The sequence below is a fragment of the Schistocerca gregaria genome, chromosome 8 (genome assembly GCF_023897955.1).
Source record: "Schistocerca gregaria isolate iqSchGreg1 chromosome 8, iqSchGreg1.2, whole genome shotgun sequence".
NCBI lineage: Eukaryota > Metazoa > Arthropoda > Insecta > Orthoptera > Acrididae > Schistocerca > Schistocerca gregaria.
In genome coordinates, this window is record NC_064927.1 from 12,453,303 (window position 1) to 12,468,845 (window position 15,543).

Sequence of the window (15,543 nt, forward strand, 5' to 3'; positions counted from 1 at the left end):
AAAAACATCCACATAGTATTACAGCCAGGCTGTATCGACTCCTACAGCCAGAAAATTTACGTCCACCCATAAATATAGGCGGAATTAATTATAAATTGAAATATATTCGCCAGTTCTTTTTAGAGATTAGCTACATGGACAGTATTGTCACGAATCCACAATCAAGGAATTGCAGGAAATTAATGGAACTCTTAACAACGAAAGAACATGTCAACAAAATGGAGTGCAGATATCCCGACAAAGACTGGAAAAGAATTTGGAAAAATATTAGTAATCGTGAACTGTCTTCCGACATTCAGGCAACCTGGTACCGAGTTGTTAATAACGTAGTTTCCACTAACGAAAAGTTGCACTCCATTGGTCTTAGTGACACGATTGTGTGCACCCGATGTGACGCAGTTGACACATTGATCCACCGCTTCCTCTGTGGCGGATACGCCGAAATATGGAGGGGACTCCAACGGCGGGTAGCCTTTATAACCAGAACTGTTAGTACTGAGATCAATGTTGAAAAATTACTCTTCCCCGATGGTGTTTTCTTCCCTGTCCAGAAAACCAATGCTGTGTTGTGGTTGTTTGGCAATTATGTACATTACGTTATATCTGAACACGGCAATGACCGTGTTTTAGAATACGAATTATACGAACGAGCAAAATATTATCAGATATGTACGCGCAGGGACCACAAAAAAACTTTTGGTAACATGTTACACATTCTGTTTCAGAGACAAGGGATTGGATAAACATCTTAATAGCCCTCGTCTACGAAAAATGTAGTCACAGGCCAAAGTAGGGGATCGCTGTTGAGGGTGAAGTACGGTGGGGACTTCGTGTGCCCCTGGGCCGCTACGGTAGCCGTGAAGGCCTCGGACAGAACCCCGAAACGGCACTGCGGCTTCACACTTACTGCTGGATGAACCCCATATCTCCAGCAACTACTTTCATCTATGATGATTTTCCAGGATCTCGGTAATATCGGAAGGTGGTTTCGTTGCACACAATGCAATGGAAGCTTCTTGCACGTGTTCCTCAGTTACAATCTTTCTATTTTTGTTTAATTTTTTTCAGTATGAAGCAAGAGTGACAATTTATTAATTCCCAAGAAGCCTTAATTTTTCAATTTTCAGTTCTACGGAGGAGAAGCCTCACATGGCGAAGAAGCCAAACATCATTTCATTTCCCTAACTGTCACAGTAAATTTGAAAAAAAAAAAATCATTCGATATAGCATAGAAGCTCGCCGAAGAAGGCATAAAAGGAGAGCGAATGGATGGGCTGTGTGGGGAGAAGGGAGGCGCAAAAAAGAAAAAAAGAATAACTAAAAAAAAAAAAAATAGATAAGGCGTCGGACTTCGTATCTGAAGATTACAGGTTCGAATGCTGTCACGCTCGTGTTTTATCAGTTCTGAAAAAGAAACATACCGTTTTAATGTAGCATTTGAGCAGTACGAAACCGTCTGAATGTTGCTGTTGACCATTTTCTGCTTGCCGATGCTCTTGAGCTTGAAACACACACTACAAGACCGGTGTTAACTAGCGAAATGGTCGGCAGAGTGCCGTCACCGCGAGTTTCCACTTGCACTTGCACATCTAAAACAACGTCGGAAAGTAACTCGTTCGCCTTTTGAGTCACATCAAGTATGAGTGTTAATTTTGACGCCACTAGCTCTGCAGGTTGTCATGCAATTCCTTACCTCTCAGAAATGATTATGAAATAAAAGTGAAGTACGTGACGAGTGTGACATTAGGAAAACATGAGGCAGCATGGAGAGATTCTGTATGTGACCACCCAACCCAAACGAGTACTGTGTGACGTGCTTCCCGGCAAGTATTCACCGAAGCAGCCCGGCTAGCTCAGTCGGTAGAGCATGAGACTCTTAATCTCAGGGTCGTGGGTTCGAGCCCCACGCTGGGCGAAACGGAATTTTGTTCCGCTGCAGATGTAAATTACCGTTTTTCTGATTAACGTGATGTAATGGAAATAGCAACTTTAAACTTTGCCTACGTCTCTGTCAGTCGCAAGGAAACTGTATTTGAAGGTGAAGGTGATTTTGTAGACATGTGTGAAAGACATGTTCTGTAATGCAAGTGTTGTTGTTTGGAGAGGACATCGGTTACGTGTCAGATGTGTAGCCAAGCAGTAATGGGTCGCCATAGCTGCAAATATTAGTCGGTAATATGAAGTGTTGTCAGCTGAAGTATGATGATCCAGACGACCGTAAGGACGAAGTACGCAAAGGTGCCGCTAGGCCGCGCCTCTTTAGCTCAGTGGTAGAGCACTGGACTAGTAAACCAAGGGTCGTGAGTTCCATCCTCAAAGGAAGAAGTCGAATTTTGGAAATCAGTTGCGCGTCGTGGCCGTATAGCAAACAGTATCTGTGATGACGAACAATTAGCGACATGCCTTTTATTAAGAATTACTCTCAGATGTGATTAAGGCGATTGGCGCAGATAAAGCCTTTGCCAAAGCGGTTCAGCATAAGGTGGGACGAGGCAGTCTGAATTACATTTTATAGATGTATTTCTCACATATGTCAGAGTCTCTCGCGGTTGTCGTCGTCGTCGTCGTCGTCGTCGCCGCCGCTGCCGCTGCTTCTGCAGAAGTAGCAAATGGCCATCGTGGCAAATGCGGCGAGGCACGCCCTGCCTTCGATTCCGTATGCACAAAGTGTGTGGTCTTGTTTCCCAGTCTATATTTGGTCGGTCACGTAAGAGGTTGAATGTAACGAATGGGTGGGAAAGAGCAAGGGCAGCGGCTGTGTAGAACGAGAACACAAATTATCAGGGGTGTGAGCGTTTCGAGATGAGTCATATACAAGTTGCACTTGGTCGTCAGTGACTGTGTGGCCTAATAGATAAGGCGTCGGACTTCGAATCTGGAGATTACAGGTTCGAATGCTGTCACGCTCGTGTTTTATCAGTTCTGAAAAAGAAACATACCGTTTTAATGTAGCATTTGAGCAGTAGGAAACCGTCTGAATGTTGCTGTTGACCATTTTCTGCTTGGAGATGCTCTTGAGCTTGAAACACACACTACAAGACCGGTGTTAACTAGCGAAATGGTCGGCAGAGTGCCGTCACCGCGAGTTTCCACTGGCACTTGCACATCTAAAACAACGTCAGAAAGTAACTCGTTCGCCTTTTGAGTCACATCAAGTATGAGTGTTAATTTTGACGCCACTAGCTCTGCAGGTTGTCATGCAATTCCTTACCTCTCAGAAATGATTATGAAATAAAAGTGAAGTACGTGACGAGTGTGACATTAGGAAAACATTAGGCAGCATGGAGAGATTCTGTATGGGACCACCCAACCCAAACGAGTACTGTGTGACGTGCTTCCCGGCAAGTATTCACCGAAGCAGCCCGGCTAGCTCAGTCGGTAGAGCATGAGACTCTTAATCTCAGGGTCGTGGGTTCGAGCCCCACGCTGGGCGAAACGGAATTTTGTTCCGCTGCAGATGTAAATTACCGTTTTTCTGATTAACGTGATGTAATGGAAATAGCAACTTTAAACTTTGCCTACGTCTCTGTCAGTCGCAAGGAAACTGTATTTGAAGGTGAAGGTGATTTTGTAGACATGTGTGAAAGACATGTTCTGTAATGCAAGTGTTGTTGTTTGGAGAGGACATCGGTTACGTGTCAGATGTGTAGCCAAGCAGTAATGGGTCGCCATAGCTGCAAATATTAGTCGGTAATATGAAGTGTTGTGAGCTGAAGTCTGATGATCCAGACGACCGTAAGGACGAAGTACGCAAAGGTACCGCTAGGCCGCGCCTCTTTAGCTCAGTGGTAGAGCACTGGACTAGTAAACCAAGGGTCGTGAGTTCCATCCTCAAAGGGAGAAGTCGAATTTTGGAAATCAGTTGCGCGTCGTGGCCGTATAGCAAACAGTATCTGTGATGACGAACAATTAGCGACATGCCTTTTATTAAGAATTACTCTCAGATGTGATTAAGGCGAATGGCGCAGATAAAGCCTTTGCCAAAGCGGTTCAGCATAAGGTGGGACGAGGCAGTCTGAATTACATTTTATAGATGTATTTCTCACATATGTCAGAGCCTCTCGCGGTGGTGGTGGTGGTGGTCGTCGTCGTCGTCGTCGTCGTCGTCGTCGTCGTCGTCGCCGCCGCCGCCGCCGCCGCTTCTGCATAAGTAGCAAATGGCCATCGTGGCAAATGCGGCGAGGCACGCCCTGCCTTCGATTCCGTATGCACAAAGTGTGTGGTCTTGTTTCCCAGTCTATATTTGGTCGGTCACGTAAGAGGTTGAATGTAACGAATGGGTGGGAAAGAGCAAGGGCAGCGGCTGTGTAGAACGAGAACACAAATTATCAGGGGTGTGAGCGTTTCGAGATGAGTCATATACAAGCTGCACTTGGTCGTCAGTGACTGTGTGGCCTAATAGATAAGGCGTCGGACTTCGAATCTGGAGATTACAGGTTCGAATGCTGTCACGCTCGTGTTTTATCAGTTCTGAAAAAGAAACATACCGTTTTAATGTAGCATTTGAGCAGTAGGAAACTGTCTGAATGTTGCTGTTGACCATTTTCTGCTTGGAGATGCTCTTGAGCTTGAAACACACACTACAAGACCGGTGTTAACTAGCGAAATGGTCGGCAGAGTGCCGTCACCGCGAGTTTCCACTGGCACTTGCACATCTAAAACAACGTCAGAAAGTAACTCGTTCGCCTTTTGAGTCACATCAAGTATGAGTGTTAATTTTGACGCCACTAGCTCTGCAGGTTGTCATGCAATTCCTTACCTCTCAGAAATGATTATGAAATAAAAGTGAAGTACGTGACGAGTGTGACGTTAGGAAAACATTAGGCAGCATGGAGAGATTCTGTATGGGACCACCCAACCCAAACGAGTACTGTGTGACGTGCTGCCCGGGAAGTATTGACCGAAGCAGCCCGGCTAGCTCAGTCGGTAGAGCATGACACTCTTAATCTCAAGGTTGTGGGTTCGAGCCCCACGCTGGGCGAAACGGAATTTTGTTCCGCTGCAGATGTAAATTACCGTTTTTCTGATTAACGTGATGTAATGGAAATAGCAACTTTAAACTTTGCCTACGTCTCTGTCAGTCGCAAGGAAACTGTATTTGAAGGTGAAGGTGATTTTGTAGACATGTGTGAAAGACATGTTCTGAAATGCAAGTGTTGTTGTTTGGAGAGGACATCGGTTACGTGTCAGATGTGTAGCCAAGCAGTAATGGGTCGCCATAGCTGCAAATATTAGTCGGTAATATGAAGTGTTGTGAGCTGAAGTCTGATGATCCAGACGACCGTAAGGACGAAGTACGCAAAGGTACCGCTAGGCCGCGCCTCTTTAGCTCAGTGGTAGAGCACTGGACTAGTAAACCAAGGGTCGTGAGTTCCATCCTCAAAGGAAGAAGTCGAATTTTGGAAATCAGTTGCGCGTCGTGGCCGTATAGCAAACAGTATCTGTGATGACGAACAATTAGCGACATGCCTTTTATTAAGAATTACTCTCAGATGTGATTAAGGCGAATGGCGCAGATAAAGCCTTTGCCAAAGCGGTTCAGCATAAGGTGGGACTAGGCAGTCTGAATTACATTTTATAGATGTATTTCTCACATATGTCAGAGCCTCTCGCGGTTGTCGTCGTCGTCGTCGTCGTCGTCGCCGCCGCCGCCGCCGCCGCCGCCGCCGCTTCTGCAGAAGTAGCAAATGGCCATAGTGGCAAATGCGGCGAGGCACGCCCTGCCTTCGATTCCGTATGCACAAAGTGTGTGGTCTTGTTTCCCAGTCTATATTTGGTCGGTCACGTAAGAGGTTGAATGTAACGAATGGGTGGGAAAGAGCAAGGGCAGCGGCTGTGTAGAACGAAAACACAAATTATCAGGGGTGTGAGCGTTTCGAGATGAGTCATATACAAGTTGCACTTGGTCGTCAGTGACTGTGTGTACTAATAGATAAGGCGTCGGACTTCGGATCTGAAGATTACAGGTTCGAATGCTGTCACGCTCGTGTTTTATCAGTTCTGAAAAAGAAACATACCGTTTTAATGTAGCATTTGAGCAGTAGGAAACCGTCTGAATGTTGCTGTTGACCATTTTCTGCTTGGAGATGCTCTTGAGCTTGAAACACACACTACAAGACCGGTGTTAACTAGCGAAATGGTCGGCAGAGTGCCGTCACCGCGAGTTTCCACTGGCACTTGCACATCTAAAACAACGTCAGAAAGTAACTCGTTCGCCTTTTGAGTCACATCAAGTATGAGTGTTAATTTTGACGCCACTAGCTCTGCAGGTTGTAATTCCTTACCTCTCAGAAATGATTATGAAATAAAAGTGAAGTACGTGACGAGTGTGACGTTAGGAAAACATTAGGCAGCATGGAGAGATTCTGTATGGGACCACCCAACCCAAACGAGTACTGTGTGACGTGCTGCCCGGCAAGTATTGACCGAAGCAGCCCGGCTAGCTCAGTCGGTAGAGCATGAGACTCTTAATCTCAAGGTTGTGGGTTCGAGCCCCACGCTGGGCGAAACGGAATTTTGTTCCGCTGCAGATGTAAATTACCGTTTTTCTGATTAACGTGATGTAATGGAAATAGCAACTTTAAACTTTGCCTACGTCTCTGTCAGTCGCAAGGAAACTGTATTTGAAGGTGAAGGTGATTTTGTAGACATGTGTGAAAGACATGTTCTGAAATGCAAGTGTTGTTGTTTGGAGAGGACATCGGTTACGTGTCAGATGTGTAGCCAAGCAGTAATGGGTCGCCATAGCTGCAAATATTAGTCGGTAATATGAAGTGTTGTGAGCTGAAGTCTGATGATCCAGACGACCGTAAGGACGAAGTACGCAAAGGTACCGCTAGGCCGCGCCTCTTTAGCTCAGTGGTAGAGCACTGGACTAGTAAACCAAGGGTCGTGAGTTCCATCCTCAAAGGAAGAAGTCGAATTTTGGAAATCAGTTGCGCGTCGTGGCTGTATAGCAAACAGTATCTGTGATGACGAACAATTAGCGACATGCCTTTTATTAAGAATTACTCTCAGATGTGATTAAGGCGAATGGCGCAGATAAAGCCTTTGCCAAAGCGGTTCAGCATAAGGTGGGACTAGGAAGTCTGAATTACATTTTATAGATGTATTTCTCACATATGTCAGAGCCTCTTGCGGTTGTCGTCGTCGTCGTCGTCGTCGTCGTCGTCGCCGCCGCCGACGCCGCCGCTTCTGCAGAAGTAGCAAATGGCCATCGTGGCAAATGCGGCGAGGCACGCCCTGCCTTCGATTCCGTATGCACAAAGTGTGTGATCTTGTTTCCCAGTCTATATTTGGTCGGTCACGTAAGAGGTTGAATGTAACGAATGGGTGGGAAAGAGCAAGGGCAGCGGCTGTGTAGAACGAAAACACAAATTATCAGGGGTGTGAGCGTTTCGAGATGAGTCATATACAAGTTGCACTTGGTCGTCAGTGACTGTGTGGCCTAATAGATAAGGCGTCGGACTTCGGATCTGAAGATTACAGGTTCGAATGCTGTCACGCTCGTGTTTTATCAGTTCTGAAAATAAAACATACCGTTTTAATGTAGAATTTGAGAAGTACGAAACCGTCTGAATGTTGCTGTTGACCATTTTCTGCTTGGAGATGCTCTTGAGCTTGCAACACACACTACAAGACCGGTGTTAACTAGCGAAATGGTCGGCAGAGTGCCGTCACCGCGAGTTTCCACTGGCACTTGCACATCTAAAACAACGTCGGAAAGTAACTCGTTCGCCTTTTGAGTCACATCAAGTATGAGTGTTAATTTTGACGCCACTAGCTCTGCTGGTTGTCATGCAATTCCTTACCTCTCGGAAATGATTATGAAATAAAAGTGAAGTACGTGACGAGTGTGACGTTAGGAAAACATTAGGCAGCATGGAGAGATTCTGTATGGGACCACCCAACCCAAACGAGTACTGTGTGACGTGCTGCCCGGCAAGTATTCACCGAAGCAGCCCGGCTCGCTCAGTCGGTAGAGCATGACACTCTTAATCTCAGGGTCGTGGGTTCGAGCCCCACGCTGGGCGAAACGGAATTTTGTTCCGCTGCAGTTGTAAATTACCGTTTTTCTGATTAACGTGATGTAATGGAAATAGCAACTTTAAACTTTGCCTACGTCTCTGTCAGTCGCAAGGAAACTGTATTTGAAGGTGAAGGTGATTTTGTAGACATGTGTGAAAGACATGTTCTGAAATGCAAGTGTTGTTGTTTGGAGAGGACATCGGTTACGTGTCAGATGTGTAGCCAAGCAGTAATGGGTCGCCATAGCTGCAAATATTAGTCGGTAATATGAAGTGTTGTGAGCTGAAGTCTGATGATCCAGACGACCGTAAGGACGAAGTACGCAAAGGTACCGCTAGGCCGCGCCTCTTTAGCTCAGTGGTAGAGCACTGGACTAGTAAACCAAGGGTCGTGAGTTCCATCCTCAAAGGAAGAAGTCGAATTTTGGAAATCAGTTGCGCGTCGTGGCCGTATAGCAAACAGTATCTGTGATGACGAACAATTAGCGACATGCCTTTTATTAAGAATTACTCTCAGATGTGATTAAGGCGAATGGCGCAGATAAAGCCTTTGCCAAAGCGGTTCAGCATAAGGTGGGACTAGGCAGTCTGAATTACATTTTATAGATGTATTTCTCACATATGTCAGAGCCTCTCGCGGTTGTCGTCGTCGTCGTCGTCGTCGTCGTCGCCGCCGCCGCCGCCGCCGCTTCTGCAGAAGTAGCAAATGGCCATCGTGGCAAATGCGGCGAGGCACGCCCTGCCTTCGATTCCGTATGCACAAAGTGTGTGGTCTTGTTTCCCAGTCTATATTTGGTCGGTCACGTAAGAGGTTGAATGTAACGAATGGGTGGGAAAGAGCAAGGGCAGCGGCTGTGTAGAACGAGAACACAAATTATCAGGGGTGTGAGCGTTTCGAGATGAGTCATATACAAGTTGCACTTGGTCGTCAGTGACTGTGTGGCCTAATAGATAAGGCGTCGGACTTCGGATCTGAAGATTACAGGTTCGAATGCTGTCACGCTCGTGTTTTATCAGTTCTGAAAAAGAAACATACCGTTTTAATGTAGCATTTGAGCAGTAGGAAACCGTCTGAATGTTGCTGTTGACCATTTTCTGCTTGGAGATGCTCTTGAGCTTGAAACACACACTACAAGACCGGTGTTAACTAGCGAAATGGTCGGCAGAGTGCCGTCACCGCGAGTTTCCACTGGCACTTGCACATCTAAAACAACGTCAGAAAGTAACTCGTTCGCCTTTTGAGTCACATCAAGTATGAGTGTTAATTTTGACGCCACTAGCTCTGCACGTTGTCATGCAATTCCTTACCTCTCAGAAATGATTATGAAATAAAAGTGAAGTACGTGACGAGTGTGACGTTAGGAAAACATTAGGCAGCATGGAGAGATTCTGTATGGGACCACCCAACCCAAACGAGTACTGTGTGACGTGCTGCCCGGCAAGTATTGACCGAAGCAGCCCGGCTAGCTCAGTCGGTAGAGCATGAGACTCTTAATCTTAAGGTTGTGGGTTCGAGCCCCACGCTGGGCGAAACGGAATTTTGTTCCGCTGCAGATGTAAATTACCGTTTTTCTGATTAACGTGATGTAATGGAAATAGCAACTTTAAACTTTGCCTACGTCTCTGTCAGTCGCAAGGAAACTGTATTTGAAGGTGAAGGTGATTTTGTAGACATGTGTGAAAGACATGTTCTGAAATGCAAGTGTTGTTGTTTGGAGAGGACATCGGTTACGTGTCAGATGTGTAGCCAAGCAGTAATGGGTCGCCATAGCTGCAAATATTAGTCGGTAATATGAAGTGTTGTGAGCTGAAGTCTGATGATCCAGACGACCGTAAGGACGAAGTACGCAAAGGTACCGCTAGGCCGCGCCTCTTTAGCTCAGTGGTAGAGCACTGGACTAGTAAACCAAGGGTCGTGAGTTCCATCCTCAAAGGAAGAAGTCGAATTTTGGAAATCAGTTGCGCGTCGTGGCCGTATAGCAAACAGTATCTGTGATGACGAACAATTAGCGACATGCCTTTTATTAAGAATTACTCTCAGATGTGATTAAGGCGAATGGCGCAGATAAAGCCTTTGCCAAAGCGGTTCAGCATAAGGTGGGACTAGGCAGTCTGAATTACATTTTATAGATGTATTTCTCACATATGTCAGAGCCTCTTGCGGTTGTCGTCGTCGTCGTCGTCGTCGTCGCCGCCGCCGCCGCCGCCGCCGCTTCTGCAGAAGTAGCAAATGGCCATCGTGGCAAATGCGGCGAGGCACGCCCTGCCTTCGATTCCGTATGCACAAAGTGTGTGATCTTGTTTCCCAGTCTATATTTGGTCGGTCACGTAAGAGGTTGAATGTAACGAATGGGTGGGAAAGAGCAAGGGCAGCGGCTGTGTAGAACGAAAACACAAATTATCAGGGGTGTGAGCGTTTCGAGATGAGTCATATACAAGTTGCACTTGGTCGTCAGTGACTGTGTGGCCTAATAGATAAGGCGTCGGACTTCGGATCTGAAGATTACAGGTTCGAATGCTGTCACGCTCGTGTTTTATCAGTTCTGAAAATAAAACATACCCTTTTAATGTAGAATTTGAGAAGTACGAAACCGTCTGAATGTTGCTGTTGACCATTTTCTGCTTGGAGATGCTCTTGAGCTTCCAACACACACTACAAGACCGGTGTTAACTAGCGAAATGGTCGGCAGAGTGCCGTCACCGCGAGTTTCCACTGGCACTTGCACATCTAAAACAACGTCGGAAAGTAACTCGTTCGCCTTTTGAGTCACATCAAGTATGAGTGTTAATTTTGACGCCACTAGCTCTGCTGGTTGTCATGCAATTCCTTACCTCTCGGAAATGATTATGAAATAAAAGTGAAGTACGTGACGAGTGTGACGTTACGAAAACATTAGGCAGCATGGAGAGATTCTGTATGGGACCACCCAACCCAAACGAGTACTGTGTGACGTGCTGCCCGGCAAGTATTCACCGAAGCAGCCCGGCTAGCTCAGTCGGTAGAGCATGAGGCTCTTAATCTCATGGTCGTGGGTTCGAGCCCCACGCTGGGCGAAACGGAATTTTGTTCCGCTGCAGATGTAAATTACCGTTTTTCTGATTAACGTGATGTAATGGAAATAGCAACTTTAAACTTTGCCTACGTCTCTGTCAGTCGCAAGGAAACTGTATTTGAAGGTGAAGGTGATTTTGTAGACATGTGTGAAAGACATGTTGTGAAATGCAAGTGTTGTTGTTTGGAGAGGACATCGGTTACGTGTCAGATGTGTAGCCAAGCAGTAATGGGTCGCCATAGCTGCAAATATTAGTCGGTAATATGAAGTGTTGTGAGCTGAAGTCTGATGATCCAGACGACCGTAAGGACGAAGTACGCAAAGGTACCGCTAGGCCGCGCCTCTTTAGCTCAGTGGTAGAGCACTGGACTAGTAAACCAAGGGTCGTGAGTTCCATCCTCAAAGGAAGAAGTCGAATTTTGGAAATCAGTTGCGCGTCGTGGCCGTATAGCAAACAGTATCTGTGATGACGAACAATTAGCGAAATGCCTTTTATTAAGAATTACTCTCAGATGTGATTAAGGCGAATGGCGCAGATAAAGCCTTTGCCAAAGCGGTTCAGCATAAGGTGGGACTAGGCAGTCTGAATTACATTTTATAGATGTATTTCTCACATATGTCAGAGCCTCTCGCGGTTGTCGTCGTCGTCGTCGTCGTCGTCGTCGTCGTCGCCGCCGCCGCCGCCGCTTCTGCAGAAGTAGCAAATGGCCATCGTGGCAAATGCGGCGAGGCACGCCCTGCCTTCGATTCCGTATGCACAAAGTGTGTGGTCTTGTTTCCCAGTCTATATTTGGTCGGTCACGTAAGAGGTTGAATGTAACGAATGGGTGGGAAAGAGCAAGGGCAGCGGCTGTGTAGAACAAGAACACAAATTATCAGGGGTGTGAGCGTTTCGAGATGAGTCATATACAAGTTGCACTTGGTCGTCAGTGACTGTGTGGCCTAATAGATAAGGCGTCGGACTTCGGATCTGAAAATTACAGGTTCGAATGCTGTCACGCTCGTGTTTTATCAGTTCTGAAAAAGAAACATACCGTTTTAATGTAGCATTTGAGCAGTAGGAAACCATCTGAATGTTGCTGTTGACCATTTTCTGCTTGGAGATGCTCTTGAGCTTGAAACACACACTACAAGACCGGTGTTAACTAGCGAAATGGTCGGCAGAGTGCCGTCACCGCGAGTTTCCACTGGCACTTGCACATCTAAAACAACGTCAGAAAGTAACTCGTTCGCCTTTTGAGTCACATCAAGTATGAGTGTTAATTTTGACGCCACTAGCTCTGCAGGTTGTCATGCAATTCCTTACCTCTCAGAAATGATTATGAAATAAAAGTGAAGTACGTGACGAGTGTGACGTTAGGAAAACATTAGGCAGCATGGAGAGATTCTGTATGGCACCACCCAACCCAAACGAGTACTGTGTGACGTGCTGCCTGGAAAGTTTTCACCGAAGCAGCCCAGCTAGCTCAGTCGGTAGAGCATGAGACTCTTAATCTCAAGGTTCTGGGTTCGAGCCCCACGCTGGGCGAAACGGAATTTTGTTCCGCTGCAGATGTAAATTACCGTTTTTCTGATTAACGTGATGTAATGGAAATAGCAACTTTAAACTTTGCCTACGTCTCTGTCAGTCGCAAGGAAACTGTATTTGAAGGTGAAGGTGATTTTGTAGACATGTGTGAAAGACATGTTCTGAAATGCAAGTGTTGTTGTTTGGAGAGGACATCGGTTACGTGTCAGATGTGTAGCCAAGCAGTAATGGGTCGCCATAGCTGCAAATATTAGTCGGTAATATGAAGTGTTGTCAGCTGAAGTCTGATGATCCAGACGACCGTAAGGTGAAGTACGCAAAGGTACCGCTAGGCCGCGCCTCTTTAGCTCAGTGGTAGAGCACTGGACTAGTAAACCAAGGGTCGTGAGTTCCATCCTCAAAGGAAGAAGTCGAATTTTGGAAATCAGTTGCGCGTCGTGGCCGTATAGCAAACAGTATCTGTGATGACGAACAATTAGCGACATGCCTTTTATTAAGAATTACTCTCAGATGTGATTAAGGCGAATGGCGCAGATAAAGCCTTTGCCAAAGCGGTTCAGCATATGGTGGGACTAGGCAGTCTGAATTACATTTTATAGATGTATTTCTCACATATGTCAGAGCCTCTCGCGGTCGTCGTCGTCGTCGTCGTCGTCGTCGTCGTCGCCGCCGCCGCTTCTGCAGAAGTAGCAAATGGCCATCGTGGCAAATGCGGCGAGGCACGCCCTGCCTTCGACTCCGTATGCACGAAGTGTGTGGTCTTGTTTCCCAGTCTATATTTGGTCGGTCACGTAAGAGGTTGAATGTAACGAATGGGTGGGAAAGAGCAAGGGCAGCGGCTGTGTAGAACGAAAACACAAATTATCAGGGGTGTGAGCGTTTCGAGATGAGTCATATACAAGTTGCACTTGGTCGTCAGTGACTGTGTGGCCTAATAGATAAGGCGTCGGACTTCGGATCTGAAGATTACAGGTTCGAATGCTGTCACGCTCGTGTTTTATCAGTTCTGAAAATAAAACATACCGTTTTAATGTAGAATTTGAGAAGTACGAAACCGTCTGAATGTTGCTGTTGACCATTTTCTGCTTGGAGATGCTCTTGAGCTTGCAACACACACTACAAGACCGGTGTTAACTAGCGAAATGGTCGGCAGAGTGCCGTCACCGCGAGTTTCCACTGGCACTTGCACATCTAAAACAACGTCGGAAAGTAACTCGTTCGCCTTTTGAGTCACATCAAGTATGAGTGTTAATTTTGACGCCACTAGCTCTGCTGGTTGTCATGCAATTCCTTACCTCTCAGAAATGATTATGAAATAAAAGTGAAGTACGTGACGAGTGTGACGTTAGGAAAACATTAGGCAGCATGGAGAGATTCTGTATGGGACCACCCAACCCAAACGAGTACTGTGTGACGTGCTGCCCGGCAAGTATTCACCGAAGCAGCCCGGCTAGCTCAGTCGGTAGAGCATGAGACTCTTAATCTCAGGGTCGTGGGTTCGAGCCCCACGCTGGGCGAAACGGAATTTTGTTCCGCTGCAGATGTAAATTACCGTTTTTCTGATTAACGTGATGTAATGGAAATAGCAACTTTAAACTTTGCCTACGTCTCTGTCAGTCGCAAGGAAACTGTATTTGAAGGTGAAGGTGATTTTGTAGACATGTGTGAAAGACATGTTCTGAAATGCAAGTGTTGTTGTTTGGAGAGGACATCGGTTACGTGTCAGATGTGTAGCCAAGCAGTAATGGGTCGCCATAGCTGCAAATATTAGTCGGTAATATGAAGTGTTGTCAGCTGAAGTCTGATGATCCAGACGACCGTAAGGACGAAGTACGCAAAGATACCGCTAGGCCTCGCCTCTTTAGCTCAGTGGTATTGCACGGGACTAGTAAACCAAGGGTCGTGAGTTCCATCCTCAAAGGAAGAAGTCGAATTTTGGAAATCAGTTGCGCGTCGTGGCCGTATAGTAAACAGTATCTGTGATGACGAACAATTAGCGACATGCCTTTTATTAAGAATTACTCTCAGATGTGATTAAGGCGAATGGCGCAGATTAAGCCTTTGCCAAAGCGGTTCAGCATAAGGTGGGACGAGGCAGTCTGAATTACATTTTATAGATGTATTTCTCACATATGTCAGAGCCTCTCGCGGTGGTGGTGGTGGTCGTCGTCGTCGTCGTCGTCGTCGTCGTCGTCGCCGCCGCCGCCGCCGCCGCTTCTGCATAAGTAGCAAATGGCCATCGTGGCAAATGCGGCGAGGCACGCCCTGCCTTCGATTCCGTATGCACAAAGTGTGTGGTCTTGTTTCCCAGTCTATATTTGGTCGGTCACGTAAGAGGTTGAATGTAACGAATGGGTGGGAAAGAGCAAGGGCAGCGGCTGTGTAGAACGAGAACACAAATTATCAGGGGTGTGAGCGTTTCGAGATGAGTCATATACAAGTTGCACTTGGTCGTCAGTGACTGTGTGGCCTAATAGATAAGGCGTCGGACTTCGGATCTGAAGATTACAGGTTCGAATGCTGTCACGCTCGTGTTTTATCAGTTCTGAAAAAGAAACATACCGTTTTAATGTAGCATTTGAGCAGTAGGAAACCGTCTGAATGTTGCTGTTGACCATTTTCTGCTTGGAGATGCTCTTGAGCTTGAAACACACACTACAAGACCGGTGTTAACTAGCGAAATGGTCGGCAGAGTGCCGCCACCGCGAGTTTCCACTGGCACTTGCACATCTAAAACAACGTCAGAAAGTAACTCGTTCGCCTTTTGAGTCACATCAAGTATGAGTGTTAATTTTGACGCCACTAGCTCTGCAGGTTGTCATGCAATTCCTTACCTCTCAGAAATGATTATGAAATAAAAGTGAAGTACGTGACGAGTGTGACGTTAGGAAAACATTAGGCAGCATGGAGAGATTCTGTATGGGACCACCCAACC

At 46.4% G+C, this 15,543-nt stretch overlaps 9 non-coding genes across 9 annotated transcripts; all 9 read left to right on the forward strand.

Moving 5' to 3' along the window:
* The first annotated feature begins 1,842 nt into the window (after positions 1-1,842).
* Trnak-cuu (transfer RNA lysine (anticodon CUU)) lies at positions 1,843-1,915 on the forward strand. Its single transcript has one exon. It is a non-coding gene; the product is annotated as a tRNA-Lys (tRNA).
* A 1,445-nt stretch (positions 1,916-3,360) lies between these two features.
* Trnak-cuu (transfer RNA lysine (anticodon CUU)) lies at positions 3,361-3,433 on the forward strand. The gene has a single exon. It is a non-coding gene; the product is annotated as a tRNA-Lys (tRNA).
* Positions 3,434-4,908: 1,475 nt separating this feature from the next.
* Trnak-cuu (transfer RNA lysine (anticodon CUU)) lies at positions 4,909-4,981 on the forward strand. The gene has a single exon. It is a non-coding gene; the product is annotated as a tRNA-Lys (tRNA).
* A 1,452-nt stretch (positions 4,982-6,433) lies between these two features.
* Positions 6,434-6,506, forward strand: Trnak-cuu (transfer RNA lysine (anticodon CUU)). Its single transcript has one exon. It is a non-coding gene; the product is annotated as a tRNA-Lys (tRNA).
* Positions 6,507-7,960: 1,454 nt separating this feature from the next.
* On the forward strand, positions 7,961-8,033 carry Trnak-cuu (transfer RNA lysine (anticodon CUU)). Its single transcript has one exon. It is a non-coding gene; the product is annotated as a tRNA-Lys (tRNA).
* A 1,451-nt stretch (positions 8,034-9,484) lies between these two features.
* Positions 9,485-9,557, forward strand: Trnak-cuu (transfer RNA lysine (anticodon CUU)). Its single transcript has one exon. It is a non-coding gene; the product is annotated as a tRNA-Lys (tRNA).
* A 1,451-nt stretch (positions 9,558-11,008) lies between these two features.
* On the forward strand, positions 11,009-11,081 carry Trnak-cuu (transfer RNA lysine (anticodon CUU)). The gene has a single exon. It is a non-coding gene; the product is annotated as a tRNA-Lys (tRNA).
* A 1,454-nt stretch (positions 11,082-12,535) lies between these two features.
* Trnak-cuu (transfer RNA lysine (anticodon CUU)) lies at positions 12,536-12,608 on the forward strand. The gene has a single exon. It is a non-coding gene; the product is annotated as a tRNA-Lys (tRNA).
* Positions 12,609-14,052: 1,444 nt separating this feature from the next.
* Trnak-cuu (transfer RNA lysine (anticodon CUU)) lies at positions 14,053-14,125 on the forward strand. Its single transcript has one exon. It is a non-coding gene; the product is annotated as a tRNA-Lys (tRNA).
* The last annotated feature ends 1,418 nt before the right edge of the window (positions 14,126-15,543 follow it).